General features: G+C 47.5%; 1 pseudogene; it reads left to right on the top strand.

Moving 5' to 3' along the window:
* Nucleotides 1-1080: 1080 nt before the first annotated feature.
* Nucleotides 1081-8604, top strand: LOC125866168 (uncharacterized; annotated as a pseudogene).
* The last annotated feature ends 6547 nt before the right edge of the window (nucleotides 8605-15151 follow it).

Below are 15151 nucleotides of genomic sequence, written 5' to 3'. Positions count from 1 at the left end.
AGCTCCCTCGACCTTGCTAAACCTCCACATGGCCAAGTAATCTTCACGGCCACTTCTACGAGTCGCGGTCAAGACCACTGGTCGTGAAGTGGTCTGTGGAACTTGGGCAGTAGCTTAGCCAAGTTGCCTTGCTTGCCATGCCCCCAAGTGACCTTCACGGCCACTTCTACGGACCATGGTCAAGATCAGTGACTGTGAAGTGGTCCGTGGTCATGAGGCAGTGCTTGGCCAAGGTTGGGTAGCCTTGGCCTTTGGCTTAGGCCTTACCCCCTTGTCATGGAACAATCCTTTGCAAACCTTAACCGATCATCAAATGGAGTCTTTCAACTACGGAGTCGAACACATGCCTAGATTTTGACTCCTAAACAAAAGCTCGGGACAACATACAACACCATCAAATCTCATGAAAAACACAAACGCACACACGTTAGGCTCTAGTTTCACTAGTTTATTTTTAGGGTTGTTACAAGTTGGAGTACTTTTTAATGGTGGACAGTCTGTAATGGTCAACTTCTGAAGCCTAGGAAACATTCTTACTCCAACTTCGTCTTCCTTCCACTCAATAAGTGTAATGACCCTCATGGTCATTTCTGTATCTTTCCTTCTGTGAGTCGTTTAGAGTGTTCCTATAGCGATCCCAAGTCATTTATGACTTCCTGGGACTGACAGTTCGGTCACCTGGTTGTTCGTTTGGTATTGGAGCGAGTTTTTGTGTTTTGGAGCTTATGAAGCTTGAACGATCATTTTCGATCAAAAGTTCAAGAAAATAACATCGGAATTCAATTCTGACGACTCCATCAGCTCCGGAAGGGTCATTTTAGGCTGGAAGCATGGTCGTCATGACCTCCGAGGTTTTCAGTGTGAGTCGGTGCGATTAGGCGTTTTAACTTTAAGTTTACGCCTAAGTTTGACTTTGGTCAACATTCTTAGTAAACGCGCTCGGATGAGAATTCCGTCAGTGTGGTTAGCTCCGAAATGTCGAGTTTGGTCTAGATTGACCCTTCTTTTGTGTTTGGAGGTTTTCGATATCTATCCAAGCTCTTTTGTGGGTTTTGGAAGTGGGACCCACATTTTAACGAAATGACCTCTGATGGAAATTTCGACTGTGCCGTTGAGTCTGGAATATCGAATTTGGTATGGTTGCATATCTCGCTTGCGTGCACGGGGTTCTGAACGAGATCGGAGCACCCCGTCGGAGTTTTAAGTTTTGGGAAATTGCAGATTTTTTGCAATAAATGCAGAAAAACCAGCAACATTTCCAAAAACTTCGAACCTCATAACTCTCTCATCTCTCAACCGATTTGGGCGATCCAAAAGGTAAAGTTGTGAGATTTTTCGAGGACAACGTGTTGGTGGGCTCGGATAGTGATTTGGAGTCCCCGTTTGAGGTTATTTTCAAAAAATACCTGCTGCCAGATCTCTTTTTGTGAGCTCGATTTTGGAAATTTTTGAGACTTGTTTTCTTAGCCATTTTAGATCCGATTTTGGTGATTTTTGAGGCTATCTTGAGTGGTTTTCGAGGAGAACATTGTGGTGTTGTCATATTTTACTGTAGACCGCTCGTTTTTGGTAAATACACTGCCGTCCCATTTCTAATTTTTGAGAAAATTTGGGTTTTAGTTGCATGTTGATATTGTGTTGTTCCCGAGCCCCGAATTGTGTCCTATTTTGGGACATGAGCTGGGAAAACTGGTTACGACCCACTTTTGGGGTTAATTTCGGAATTTCCTGCGCGGGTCCCACGATTCCCCTTTTGACTCCAAAATTGACCCGTTTCTGTTTGTTGTGATTTTTGTATCTAAATGACCGTATTAACGTTGTGACTCTATTTTTGATAGCGGGGCAGCGTTTTGAGACCGTTCGAAAAGGGAAAGCTCCGAAGGAGTGATCTTGGAGCACGTGTGATCGGCCTACAGGTAGGCTACGGTTTTCCTCTCTTAGATTGAGCTAAAAAATGTGAATGCATGTTGATTAGTTGGGATTTGGGTTGGGTAGTTATTGAATCTTGCATAGGTGTTAAGAAATCATGTTTTCGGCCTATTTCGGAAATTATCGGGTAACTGTGAGCATGCTTTGTGTTATTAACGGACCCTCATCGCTATGTGAAGTACTTGCATGCTTAATTATTGTTTATTTGAAGCATGTTGGGCCTTAGTTTAGTTTTGACTAGGGCTTGCCTTAGAAATACATTTTTCGGATCCAATAGGCCTTAGTTTTGTCCCGACATCGCTCGACCGACTTAGCTCCCTGTAGACTGGTGTAGCAGACTTGAGTCTGATAGATTGGGCCTTAGTTAGGCGATAAGCTTGCTCTGACTTTAGTTATCCTTATTTTCCCCGATGTTACGGCTTCACGAGTTACGTCGGCGACACTAGTTCTACTACGCGATTTGAATTTGATTTTCAATTTGGTTCCNTCCCTGTAGACTGGTGTAGCAGACTTGAGTCTGATAGATTGGGCCTTAGTTAGGCGATAAGCTTGCTCCGACTTTAGTTATCCTTATTTTCCCCGATGTTACGGCTTCACGAGTTACGTCGGCGACACTAGTTCTACTACGCGATTTGAATTTGATTTTCAATTTGGTTCCAAGGACTTACATTGATTGGTTAAGTATGGACGGTGTTCCATGGACATTTATGAGTGTGGATCGATTTGGACTCTTTCAGCAGCTACATTGGCACCTTTATAGAGCATCCGGTTAGAGTTCCGGCCTCTTATACTTGTTGCTTGTGATTGGTTACTTAGGTATTTGTTGTGAGCATCTGGTTCGAGTTCCGGCCTCCGTACTGTCAGATTTTATTAATTAGGGTTGAGGTTCTGATTTGTGTTCTTCGTTCTTGGGTTCTCATATGCAATTCTCTTTAGTTTTAGTTATTCTGTGTACTCATCGGGCTTAATGGGGTCCGTTCGGGTTTTTATTTAACTTGCGCACGAGTGTACCTTCTGGGCTTATGGGGGTCCAGTTAGGTGTAGTTAGCTTATAGATTACTTTAGTTAGTTCTTTGTACACTTGTGTGCATTCCCTTGTTAGTTAGATTTTAGTTCTTGACTTCGGTTTGTGTTATTCCTTCTTTTCATATTGCCTTTACTTTTCAAGTTCAGTCAGCCTATGATGCCTTCTGGGTACCGGTTATTTTGGTACTCATCCTACGCTCTGTATCTATTTCGTGATGCAGGTCCGGTCACTAGTAGCCATCGTTGATCGAGCTTGGAGCAGATTGATCCGGAGACGGGAGTGAGCATACGACGTTTTGTACTATTTCAGTCTCTATCTGTATATATAGACTTGTCTTTTACCTTTCGAGACAATCTAGTCTCTGTTGTCCACTTTTGGGACTTGTACTCATTTTGTTAGTAGCTTAGTACTAGTGACTTCCAGGTTCTGGGAGGGATCATTATTTGTATATATGTTTTTGGGTTGCTTCCGCCTGTTTATATTGTTATTTGCCTACTCTTGTTTAGTTTCTACCCTCAGACCCATTACTTGTTGCTCCGGGTTACGGGTTTGCTTACCTACTGGTGGGTTATCGTAGGTGTCATCATGACTTGAGAAATCGGGTCGTGACAAGTTGGTATCAGAGCCCCAGGTTTATTGGTCTCACTTGTACATAGCTAACATCTAATAGAGTCTTGCGGATCGGTGCGGAGATGTCCGTAACTTATCTTCGGGAGGCCACAGGATGTCCTTAGGAAAATTTCCTCTTTTGTTTCTCTTTCGTGCATCGTGTGTCTTATTGGTTTCTGGAAACCTCACTTGTTTCACTCTTTCGCTGGATGGCTCGCTCGCGAAGTGGCGTGGCCAGGGGTGGCGCACCCGGGTCTGCAGGCAGAGCCTCAGCTTGGGGTAGACGCCGACCACGAGGTCGAGGCAGGGTCGTAGCGCCAGCCCGAGATAGGGAGGAGGAGGCTCAGGCAACATATGTACCTCTAGAGCCGGTGGGGCCGGGGCCAGCCCAGCCACCACCTGCACCAGCTGCAGCTACAGCTGCAGCTCCTGATCTTCATGCTCTGCTGACTCAGATACTAGCAACTATTGGGGAGATAGGACAGGCACCAGCACCAGTCCCAGCAGCACCAGCTCCAGCGCCGCAGAGTCAGCCGCCACCTCTTCATGTGGCTGTCGTGTCAGACTTAAAGGACGGGGAGATGCCACTGCGCGAGCAGAAGATGCTCGGGGTATTCCAGAGGTTGGCACCGCCGATATTCTCAGGGGCGATGGGGGAGGATGCCTATGAGTTCCAGCTCACTCGTCAGGAGCAGCTACAGTCATTAGGCCTCTTGAAGTCGAGAGGAGCCGACTTCACTGCTCATCAGTTTCGTGGGCTAGCCAGGCAGTGGTGGCGCTCGTATCGAGAGTCCAGGCTAGTTGGATCGCCTCCTGTATCTTGGAGTGAGTTCTCAGAGGCTTTCTTAGCCCGGTTCATGCCACAGAGCGTCAGGGATAGGCTTCGTGATCAGTTGTACAGATTGGAGCAGGGCCCTATGACTGTCTCAGAGTACGAGATGAGATTCCATGAGTTATCTCGACATGCTACCATGATCTTACCCACGGAAGAGGAGAGAGTTCGTTGTTTTGTACGTGGGTTGCGGTACCGTTTGAGGGTCGACACAGAGCATTTAGTTTCTGCCGGCCGTTCATTTCTTGATGTAGTTGACCATGCCCAATCCATGGAGATCGCGAGGCCCAAGGGGGCAGCGATAAGAGGGCACGCTACCAGGGCAGCTACAGCGGGTCCCAGACTTGAGGGAGAGACTCCTATGATAGGCCCCGCCAGAGGTTCCAGCAGGGTCAGTCCAGTCGTCCCGTTTAGGCGGCATTACCTGCTTCTGAGGGAGGCCAGTATCACCAGGGTGGTCCTAGTACGGGCCAGAGTTCGAGGGGATTAGATTCCCTCCCTTCCTACTGTAGTCGGGTTACTTCAGCGCGTTCAGCTTCGGGGTGTTTTAATTGCGGTGCTCTTGACCATTGGTCCAGAGAGTGCCCCTGGAGAAGGCGAGGAGCGATTGTACCAGCTCCCTTTGCACCTAGACCAGTTTCAGCAGTGCCCCCTCTAGCTAGAAGTGGTGGTCAGGACCAGGGTCGTCGGGACAGCTGAAAGTGTACTAGAGGCGGAGCTCGAGTAGGCAGGTTAGGTGGTAGATCAGATGCATCGGGCAGAGGTGCTCAGGGCCATTTCTACGCAGCCCCGGCGAGGGCGACGGCTGAGGCATCTGACAATGTTATCACAAGTACGCTTTTATTATGCCATCAGCCTGCTACAGTATTATTTGATCGCGGGTCAACATTGTCGTATGTATCTATTTATTTTGCTCCTCGATTGGGTATGAGGTCTAAGTCTTTGGCAGAGCCAATTCATGTTTCGACCCCGGTGGGTGAGTCCTTAGTAGTGGATCAGATATTGCGATCTTGCTTAGTGACTATCCAGGGTTGTGATACTAGAGTTGATCTTATTTTGCTAGATATGGTTGATTTTGATATGATTCTGGGCATGAACTGGTTATCCCCTTACCATGCGGTCTTGGATTGTTACGCCAAGACTGTTACTTTAGCCATGCCTGGCATTTCCCCAGTGTTGTGGCAGGGTGCTTATAGTCACACACCGACTAGGATCATCTCTTTTATGTGGGCTACACGGTTGGTTGCTTCTGGGTGTCTAGCTTATTTGGCTTATGTGCGCGATGTGAGTAGGGAGGGCTCTTCAGTTGACTCAGCTCCTGTGGTTAGAGAGTTTGCAGATGTGTTCCCTACAGACCTACCTGGCTTACCTCTAGAGCGTGACATTGATTTTGCCATAAATTTGGAGCCTGACACCCGTCCTATTTCTATTCCACCTTACCGGATGGCTCCTGCAGAGCTCAGGGAGCTCAGTATTCAATTAGAGGATCTCTTAGGTAAGGGGTTTATCCGTCCGAGTGTATCGCCGTGGGGTGCTCATGTTCTGTATTGACTACAGACAACTGAAGAAGGTGACGGTGAAGAACCGTTACCCCATGCCTCGTATTGATGATTTGTTTGATCAGCTTCAGGGTGCAGTCGTGTTTTCTAAGATTGATTTGAGGTTCGGGTACCATCAGCTGAGGATTAGGGCAGCGGACATCCCTAAGACCGCATTTAGGACTCGTTACGACCACTATGAGTTCCTTGTGATGTCTTTTGGGTTGACTAATGCCCCTTTTGCCTTCATGGACTTGATGACACGTGTATTCAGGTCATACCTTGATTTATTTTTCATTGTCTTCATTGACGACATACTGGTATACTCGCGGAGCCGAAATGATCATGAACAACATTTCAGGATAGTGCTCCAGACTTTGACAGATCAGCGGCTTTATGCCAAGTTCTCAAAGTGTGAGTTTTGGCTTGAGTCCGTAGCCTTCTTGGGGCACGTGGTGTCCAAGGAAGGTATTAGGGTTGCTCCAGCGAAGATTGAGGCTATTCGTGATTGGCACAGGCCTACTTCTGTTACTGAGGTTCGTAGCTTCGTCGGGTTAGCGAGTTACTACAGACGCTTTGTTGAGGGATTTTCTACTATTGCAGTACCAATGACTCGATTGACTCGTGTTGATGTTCCCTTTGTTTGGTCAGAGGAGTGTGAGGCGAGCTTTTTGAGGCTCAAGGAGTTATGGACCACCGCTCCTATATTGACTCTTCCAGTTGAGGGTGAGGGCTTCACAGTTTATTGTGACTCATCCGGCGTTGGTTTGGGTTGTGTATTGATGCAGCAGGGCCGGGTTATTGCTTATGCATCAAGGTAGATTAAGATCCATGAGCGCAACTACCCCACTCATGACTTGGCGTTGGCGGCGGTAGTTTTCGCGCTTAAGATTTGGAGGCACTACTTGTATGGAGTTTGATGTGAGATCTATACTGATCATAGGAGTCTTCAGTACATCATGAGCCAGAGGGACCTTAATTCGAGGCAGCGTCGTTGGATTGAGCTCCTGAAGGACTACGACCTCTCTATTCTCTATCATCTGAGCAAGGCGAATGTGGTAGCGGATGCCTTGAGATGGAAGGCAGTGAGTATGGGTAGTCTAGCCTTCTTATCTATTGAGGAGCGACCCTTAGCTTTGGACATTCAGTCCTTAGCTAATAGCATGGTTCTGTTGGATATCTCAGATTCTAGATACGTCTTGGCCTTTATGGGAGTTCAGTCTTATTTGCTTGATAGGATCCGTGGTTGCCAGTTTGAGGATGATACCTTGGTGGCCCGTAGAGACCGAGTGTTAGCGGGTAAGGGTGGTCAGGCTACCTTAGATCCTGATGGAGTGTTGAAATTTGCCGGCCGCATCTGTGTTCCGAGAGTTGGAGATTTGATACAGTTGATACTTTCTGAGGCCCATGTGTCTAGATACTCTATCCATCCGGGCACAGCGAAGATGTATCGTGATTTGAGACAGCATTACCGGTGGAGTGGCATGAAAAGAGATATTGCTGACTTTGTTTCCCGTTGCTTGTGCTACCAGCAGGTAAAGGCAGAACATTTGAGGCCTGGTGGCGAGTTCCAGAGATTACCCATTCCGGAGTGGAAGTGGAAGCGTATCACTATGGACTTCGTTGTGGGGTTGCCTCGGACTTCTAGAGGTGTTGACAACATTTGGGTCATCGTGGATCGATTGACCAAGTCAGCACACTTCCTTCCTGTTTATACTAATTTCGGTTCTGAGAGGTCGGCTCGTATCTATATTCGGAAGGTAGTTCGTCTTCATGGTGTGCCTGTTTCTATCATTTCAGATCGGGGTACACAGTTCACTTCCAGCTTTTGGAGGGCTTTTCACGAGGAGTTGGGAACCCGTGTCCACCTTAGCACATCTTTTCACCCACAGACGGATGGTCAGTCAGAGGGTACTATTCAGGTCCTTGAGGATATGTTGCGGGCCTGTGTTATGGATTTTGTAGGTCAGTGGGACCAGTTCTTGCCTTTGGCAGAGTTTGCGTACAACAACAACTACCACTCTAGTATTCAGATTGCCCCGTTTGAGGCCTTATATGGTAGGCATTATCGCTCTCCAGTTGGTTGGTTTGAGTCTACAGAGCTTAGGCCGCGTGGTACAGATTTGCTTCTGGAAGCCCTGGATCAGGTGAAGGTGATTCTGGATAGGCTCAAGACAGCTAAGAGTAGGCACCAGAGTTATGTTGATCAGAGGAGTCGACCTTTGAGATTCTTTGTTGGTGACCGGGTATTCCTCCGTTTGTCTCCCATGAATGGCGTGATGAGGTTTGGGAGGCGGGGCAAGCTTAGCCCCAGGTACATTGGGCCTTTTGAGATACTCCGGACAGTTGGGGAGGTTGCTTATGAGTTGGCCCTACCTTCAGTATTTTCAGCTATCCACCTAGTGTTTCATGTTTCGATGCTGCGGCGGTATGTTCCTGATGAGTCCCATGTGCTCCAGTATGATGCAGTCGAGTTGGATGATCGTTTGACATTTGTAGAGCAGCCAGTTGCCATTCTAGCCAGAGATGTGAGGAGATTGCCCTCGAGAGCCATTCCTGTTGTTAAGGTCCGTTGGAGGCATCGTCAAGTCGAGGAGGCTACCTGGGAGACCGAGCACGAGATGCGAGAGCAGTTTCCCAGCTTGTTTGAGCCTTCAGGTATTTCTTGATCCTTTCTTTCGCGGACGAAAGTCCTTTTTAGTAGTGGATATTGTAATGACCCTCATGGTCATTTCTGTGTCTTGCCTTCTGTGAGTCGTTTAGAGCGTTCCTATAGCAACCCCAAGTCATTTATGACTTGTTGGGACTGACAGTTTGGTCACCTGGTCGTTCGTTTGGTGTTGGTGCGAGTTTTTGTGTTTTGGAGCTTATGAACCTTGAACGATCATTTTCGATCAAAATTTCAAGTAAATGACATCAGGATCCAATTTTGACGATTCCATCAGCTCCGGAAGGGTCATTTTAGGCTAGTAGCATGGTCGTCATGACCCCCGAGGTTTTCAGTGTGAGTTGGTGCGATTAGGCGTTTTAACTTTAAGTTTAAGCCTAAGTTTAACTTTGGTCAACATTCTGTCGGATGAGAATTTCGTCAGAGTGGTTAGCTCCGAAATGTCGAGTTTGGTCTAGATTGACCCTTCTTTTGTGTCTGAACGTTTTCGATATCTATCCGAGCTCTTTTGTGGGTATTGACTTAAAATGACTTTTGGAAGTGGGACCCACTTTTTATCGAAATGACCTCCAATGGAAATTTCGACTGTTCTGTTGAGCCTGGAATATCGAATTTGGTATGGTTGCATATCTCGTTTGCGTGCACGGGGTTCCGAACGAGATCAGGGTACCCCGTCGGAGTTTTAAGTTTTGGGAAATTGCAGATTTTGTGCAATAAATGCAGAAAAACCAGTAACATTTCCAAAAACTTCAAACCCTCATGACTCTCTCATCTCTCAATCGATTTGGGCGATCCGAAAGGCAAAGTTGTGAGATTTTTCGAGGACAACGTGTTGGTGGGCTCGGATAGTGATTTGGAGTCCACGTTTGAGGTAATTTTCAAAAAATACCAGCTGCCAGACCTCTTTTTGTGAGCTTGATTTTGGAAATTTTTGAGACTTGTTTTCTTAGCCATTTTAGATCCGATTTTGGTGATTTTTGAGGCTATCTTGAGTGGTTTTTCGAGAAGAACATTGTGGTGTTGTCATATTTTACTGTACACCGCTCGATTTTGGTAAATACACTGCTGTCCCATTTCTAATTTTTGAGAAAATTTGTGTTTTAGTTGCATATTGATATTGTGTTGTTCCCGAGCCCCGAATTGTGTCCTATTTTGGGACATGAGCTGGGAAAACTGGTTAGGACCCACTTTTGGGGTTAATTTCGGAATTTCCTGCGCGGGTCCCACGATTCCCCTTTTGACTCCAAAATTGACCCGTCTCCGTTTGTTGTGATTTTTGTATCTAAACGACCGTATTAACGTTGTGACTCTATTTTTGATAGCGGGGCAGCGTTTCGAGACCGTTCGAAAAGGGAAAGCTCCGAAGGAGTGATCTTGGAGCACGTGTGATCGGCCTACAGGTAGGCTACGATTTTCCTCTCTTAGATTGAGCTCAAAAATGTGAATGCATGTTGATTAGTTGGGATTTGGGTTGGGTAGATATTGAATCTTGCATAGGTGTTAAGAAATCATGTTTTCGGCCTATTTCGGAAATTATCGGGTAACTGTGAGCATGCTTTGTGTTATTAACGGACCCTCCTCGCTATGTGGAGTACTTGCATGCTTTATTATTGTTTATTTGAAGCATGTTGGGCCTTAGTTTGGGTTTGACTAGGGCTTGCCTTAGAAATACATTTTTCGGATCCAATAGGCCTTAGTTTTGCCCCGACATCGCTCTACCGACTTAGATCCCTGTAGACTGGTGTAGCAGACTTGAGTCTGATAGATTGGGCCTTAGTTAGGCGATAAGCTTGCTCCGACTTTAGTTATCCTTATTTTCCCCGATGTTACGGCTTCACGAGTTACGTCGGCGACACTAGTTCTACTTCGCGATTTGAATTTGATTTTCAATTTTGTTCCAAGGACTTACATTGATTGGTTAAGTATGGACGGCGTTCCATGGACATTTATGAGTGTGGATCGATTAGGACTCTTTCAGCAGCTACATTGGCACCTTTATAGAGCATCCGGTTAGAGTTTCGGCCTCTTATACTTGTTGCTTGTGATTGGTTACTTAGGTAATTCTTGTGAGCATCCGGTTCGAGGTCCGGCCTCCGTACTGTCAGATTTTATTAATTAGGGTTGAGGTTCTGATTCGTGTTCTTCGTTCTTGGGTTCTCATATGCAATTCTCTTTAGTTTTAGTTATTCTGTGTACTCATCGGGCTTAATGGGGGTCCGTTCGGGTTTTTATTTAACTTGCGCACGAGTGTACCTTCTGGGCTTATGGGGGCCCAATTAGGTGTAGTTAGCTTATAGATTACTTTAGTTAATTCTTTGTACACTCGTGTGCATTCCCTTGTTAGTTAGATTTTAGTTCTTGGCTTCGGTTTGTGTTATTCCTTCTTTTCATATTGCCTTTACTTTTCAAGTTCAGTCAGCCTATGATGCCTTCTGGGTACCGGTTATTTTGGTACTCATCCTATGCTCTGCATCTATGTCGTGATGCAGGTCCGGTCACTAGTAGCCATCGTTGATCGAGTTTGGAGCAGACTGATCCGGAGACGGGAGTGAGCACACGACGTTTTGTACTATTTCAGTCTCTATCTGTATATATAGACTTGTCTTTTACCTTTCGAGACAATCCAGTCTCTGTTGTCCACTTTTGGGACTTGTACTCATTTTGTTAGTAGCTTAGTACTAGTGACTTCCAGGTTCTGGGAGGGATCTTTATTTGTATATATGTTTTTGGGTTGCTTCCGCCTGTTTATACTGTTATTTGCCTACTCTTGTTTAGTTTCTACCCTCAGACCCATTACTTGTTGTTCCGGGTTTCGGGTTTGCTTACCTACTGGTGCGTTATAGTAGGTGTCATCATGACTTGACAAATCGGGTCGTGACAAGTTGGTATCAGAGCCCCAGGTTTATTGGTCTCACTTGTACAGAGCTAACATCTAGTAGAGTCTTGCGGATCGGTGCGGAGACGTCCGTAACTTATCTTCGGGAGGCCACAGGATGTCCTTAGGAAAATTTCCTCTGTTGTTTCGCTTTCGTGCATCGTGTGTCTTATTGGTTTCTGGAAATCTCACTTGTTTCACTCTTTCGCTGGATGGCTCGCTCGCGAGGTGGCGTGGCCAGGGGTGGCGCACCCGGGTCTGCAGGCAGAGCCTCAGCTTTGGGTAGACGCCGACCCCGAGGTCGAGGCAGGGTCGTAGCACCAGCCCGAGATAGGGAGGAGGAGCCTTAGGCAACATATGTACCTCTACAGCCGGTGGGGCCGGGGCCAGCCCAGCCACCACCTGCACCAGCTGCAGCTACAGCTGCAGCTCCTGATCTTCATGCTCTGCTGACTCAGATACTAGCAACTATTGGGGAGATACGACAGGAACCAGCACCAGTCCCAGCAGCACCAGCTCCAGCGCCGCAGGGTCAGCCTGCCGCAGCGGCATCAGATGTTCAGCCGCCACAAGTTCATGTGGCTGTCGTGTCAGACTTAAAGGACGGGGAGATGCCACTGCGCGAGCAGAAGATGCTCGGGGTATTCCAGAGGTTGGCACCGCCGATATTCTCAGGGGCGATGGGGGAGGATGCCTACGAGTTCCAGCTCACTTGTTAGGAGCAGCTACAGACATTAGGCCTCTTGGAGTCGAGAGGAGCCGACTTCACTGGTCATCAGTTTCGTGGGCCAGCCAGGCAGTGGTGGCGCTCGTATCGAGAGTCCAGGCTAGTTGGATCGCCTCATGTATCTTGGAGTGAGTTCTCAGAGGCTTTCTTAGCCTGATTCTTTCCACAGAGCGTCAGGGATAGGCTTCGTGATCAGTTCTCCAGATTGGAGCAGGGCCCTATGACCGTCTCAGAGTACGAGACGAGATTCCATGAGTTGTCTCGACATGCTACCATGATCTTACCCACGGAAGAGGAGAGAGTTCGTTGTTTTGTACGTGGGTTGCTGTACCGTTTGAGGGTTGACACAGAGCATTTAGTTTCTGCCGGCCGTTCATTTCTTGATGTAGTTGATCATGCCCAATCCATGGAGATCGTGAGGCCCAAGGGGGCAGCGATAAGAGGGCGCGCTACCAGGGCAGCTACAGCGGGTCCCAGAATAGAGGGAGAGACTCCTATGATAGGCCCCGCCAGAGGTTCCAGCAGGGTCAGTCCAGTCGTCCCGTTCAGGCGGCATTACCTGCTTCTGAGGGAGGCCAGTATCACCAGGGTGGTCCTAGTACGGGCCAGAGTTCGAGGGGATCAGATTCCCTCCCTTCCTACCGCAGTCGGGTTACTTCAGGGCGTTCAGCTTCGGGGTGTTTTGATTGAGGTGCTCTTGACCATTGGTCCAGAGAGTGTCCCTGGAGAAGGCGAGGAGCGATTGTACCAGCTCCCCTTGCACCTAGACCAGTTTCAGCAGTGCCCCATCTAGCTAGAAGTGGTGGTCAGGACCAGGGTCGTCGGGACAGCTGAAAGGGTACCAGAGGCGGAGCTTGAGGAGGCAGGTTAGGTGGTAGATCAGATGCATCGGGCAGAGGTGCTCAGGGCCATTTCTACGCAGCCCCGGTGAGGGCGACGACTGAGGCATCTGACAATGTTATCACAAGTCCGCTTTTACTATCCCATCAGCTTGCTACAGTATTATTTGATCCCGGGTCAACATTGTCGTATGTATCTATTTATTTTGCTCCTCGATTGGGTATGAGGTCTGAGTCTTTGGCAGAGCCAGTTCATGTTTCGACCCCGGTGGGTGAGTCCTTAGTAGTTGATCAGATATTGCGATCTTGCTTAGTGACTATCCAGGGTTGTGATACTAGAGTTGATCTTATTTTGCTAGATATGGTTGATTTTGATGTGATTCTGGGTATGAACTGGTTATCCCCTTACCATGCGGTCTTGGATTGCTACGCCAAGACTGTTACTTTAGCCATGCCTGGCATTTCCCCAGTGTTGTGGCAGGGTGCTTATAGTCACACACCGACTAGGATCATCTCTTTTATGTGGGCTACACGGTTGGTTGCTTCTGGGTGTCTAGCTTATTTGGCTTATGTGCGCGATGTGAGTAGGGAGGGCTCTTCAGTTGACTCAGCTCCTGTGGTTAGAGAGTTTGCAGATGTGTTCCCTACAGACCTACCTGGCTTACCTCTAGAGCGTGACATTGATTTTGCCATAAATTTGGAGCCTGACANGGTGCTTATAGTCACACACCGACTAGGATCATCTCTTTTATGTGGGCTACACGGTTGGTTGCTTCTGGGTGTCTAGCTTATTTGGCTTATGTGCGCGATGTGAGTAGGGAGGGCTCTTCAGTTGACTCAGCTCCTGTGGTTAGAGAGTTTGCAGATGTGTTCCCTATAGACCTACCTGGCTTACCTCCAGAGTGTGACATTGATTTTGCCATAGATTTGGAGCCTGACAGCCGTCCTATTTCTATTCCACCTTACCGGATGGCTCCTGCAGAGCTCAGGGAGCTCAGTATTCAATTAGAGGATCTCTTAGGTAAGGGGTTTATCCGTCCGAGTGTATCGCCGTGGGGTGCTCATGTTCTGTATTGACTACAGACAACTGAAGAAGGTGACGGTGAAGAACCGTTACCCCATGCCTCGTATTGATGATTTGTTTGATCAGCTTCAGGGTGCAGTCGTGTTTTCTAAGATTGATTTGAGGTTCGGGTACCATCAGCTGAGGATTAGGGCAGCGGACATCCCTAAGACCGCATTTAGGACTCGTTACGACCACTATGAGTTCCTTGTGATGTCTTTTGGGTTGACTAATGCCCCTTTTGCCTTCATGGACTTGATGACACGTGTATTCAGGGCATACCTTGATTTATTTTTCATTGTCTTCATTGACGACATACTGGTATACTCGCGGAGCCGAAATGATCATGAACAACATTTCAGGATAGTGCTCCAGACTTTGACAGATCAGCGGCTTTATGCCAAGTTCTCAAAGTGTGAGTTTTGGCTTGAGTCCGTAGCCTTCTTGGGGCACGTGGTGTCCAAGGAAGGTATTAGGGTTGCTCCAGCGAAGATTGAGGCTATTCGTGATTGGCACAGGCCTACTTCTGTTACTGAGGTTCGTAGCTTCGTCGGGTTAGCGAGTTACTACAGACGCTTTGTTGAGGGATTTTCTACTATTGCAGTACCATTGACTCGATTGACTCGTGTTGATGTTCCCTTTGTTTGGTCAGAGGAGTGTGAGGCGAGCTTTTTGAGGCTCAAGGAGTTATGGACCACCGCTCCTATATTGACTCTTCCAGTTGAGGGTGAGGGCTTCACAGTTTATTGTGACTCATTCGGCGTTGGTTTGGGTTGTGTATTGATGCAGCAGGGCCGGGTTATTGCTTATGCATCAAGGTAGATTAAGATCCATGAGCGCAACTACCCCACTCATGACTTGGCATTGGCGGCGGTAGTTTTCGCGCTTAAGATTTGGAGGCACTACTTGTATGGAGTTTGATGTGAGATCTATACTGATCATAGGAGTCTTCAGTACATCATGAGCCAGAGGGACCTTAATTCGAGGCAGCGTCGTTGGATTGAGCTCCTGAAGGACTACGACCTCTCTATTCTCTATCATCTG

The sequence above is a fragment of the Solanum stenotomum genome, chromosome 5 (genome assembly GCF_019186545.1).
Source record: "Solanum stenotomum isolate F172 chromosome 5, ASM1918654v1, whole genome shotgun sequence".
NCBI classification, from domain to species: domain Eukaryota; kingdom Viridiplantae; phylum Streptophyta; class Magnoliopsida; order Solanales; family Solanaceae; genus Solanum; species Solanum stenotomum.
The sequence above is the reverse complement of the archived record's forward strand: the minus strand, read 5'-3'. Positions and strand labels throughout refer to the sequence as shown.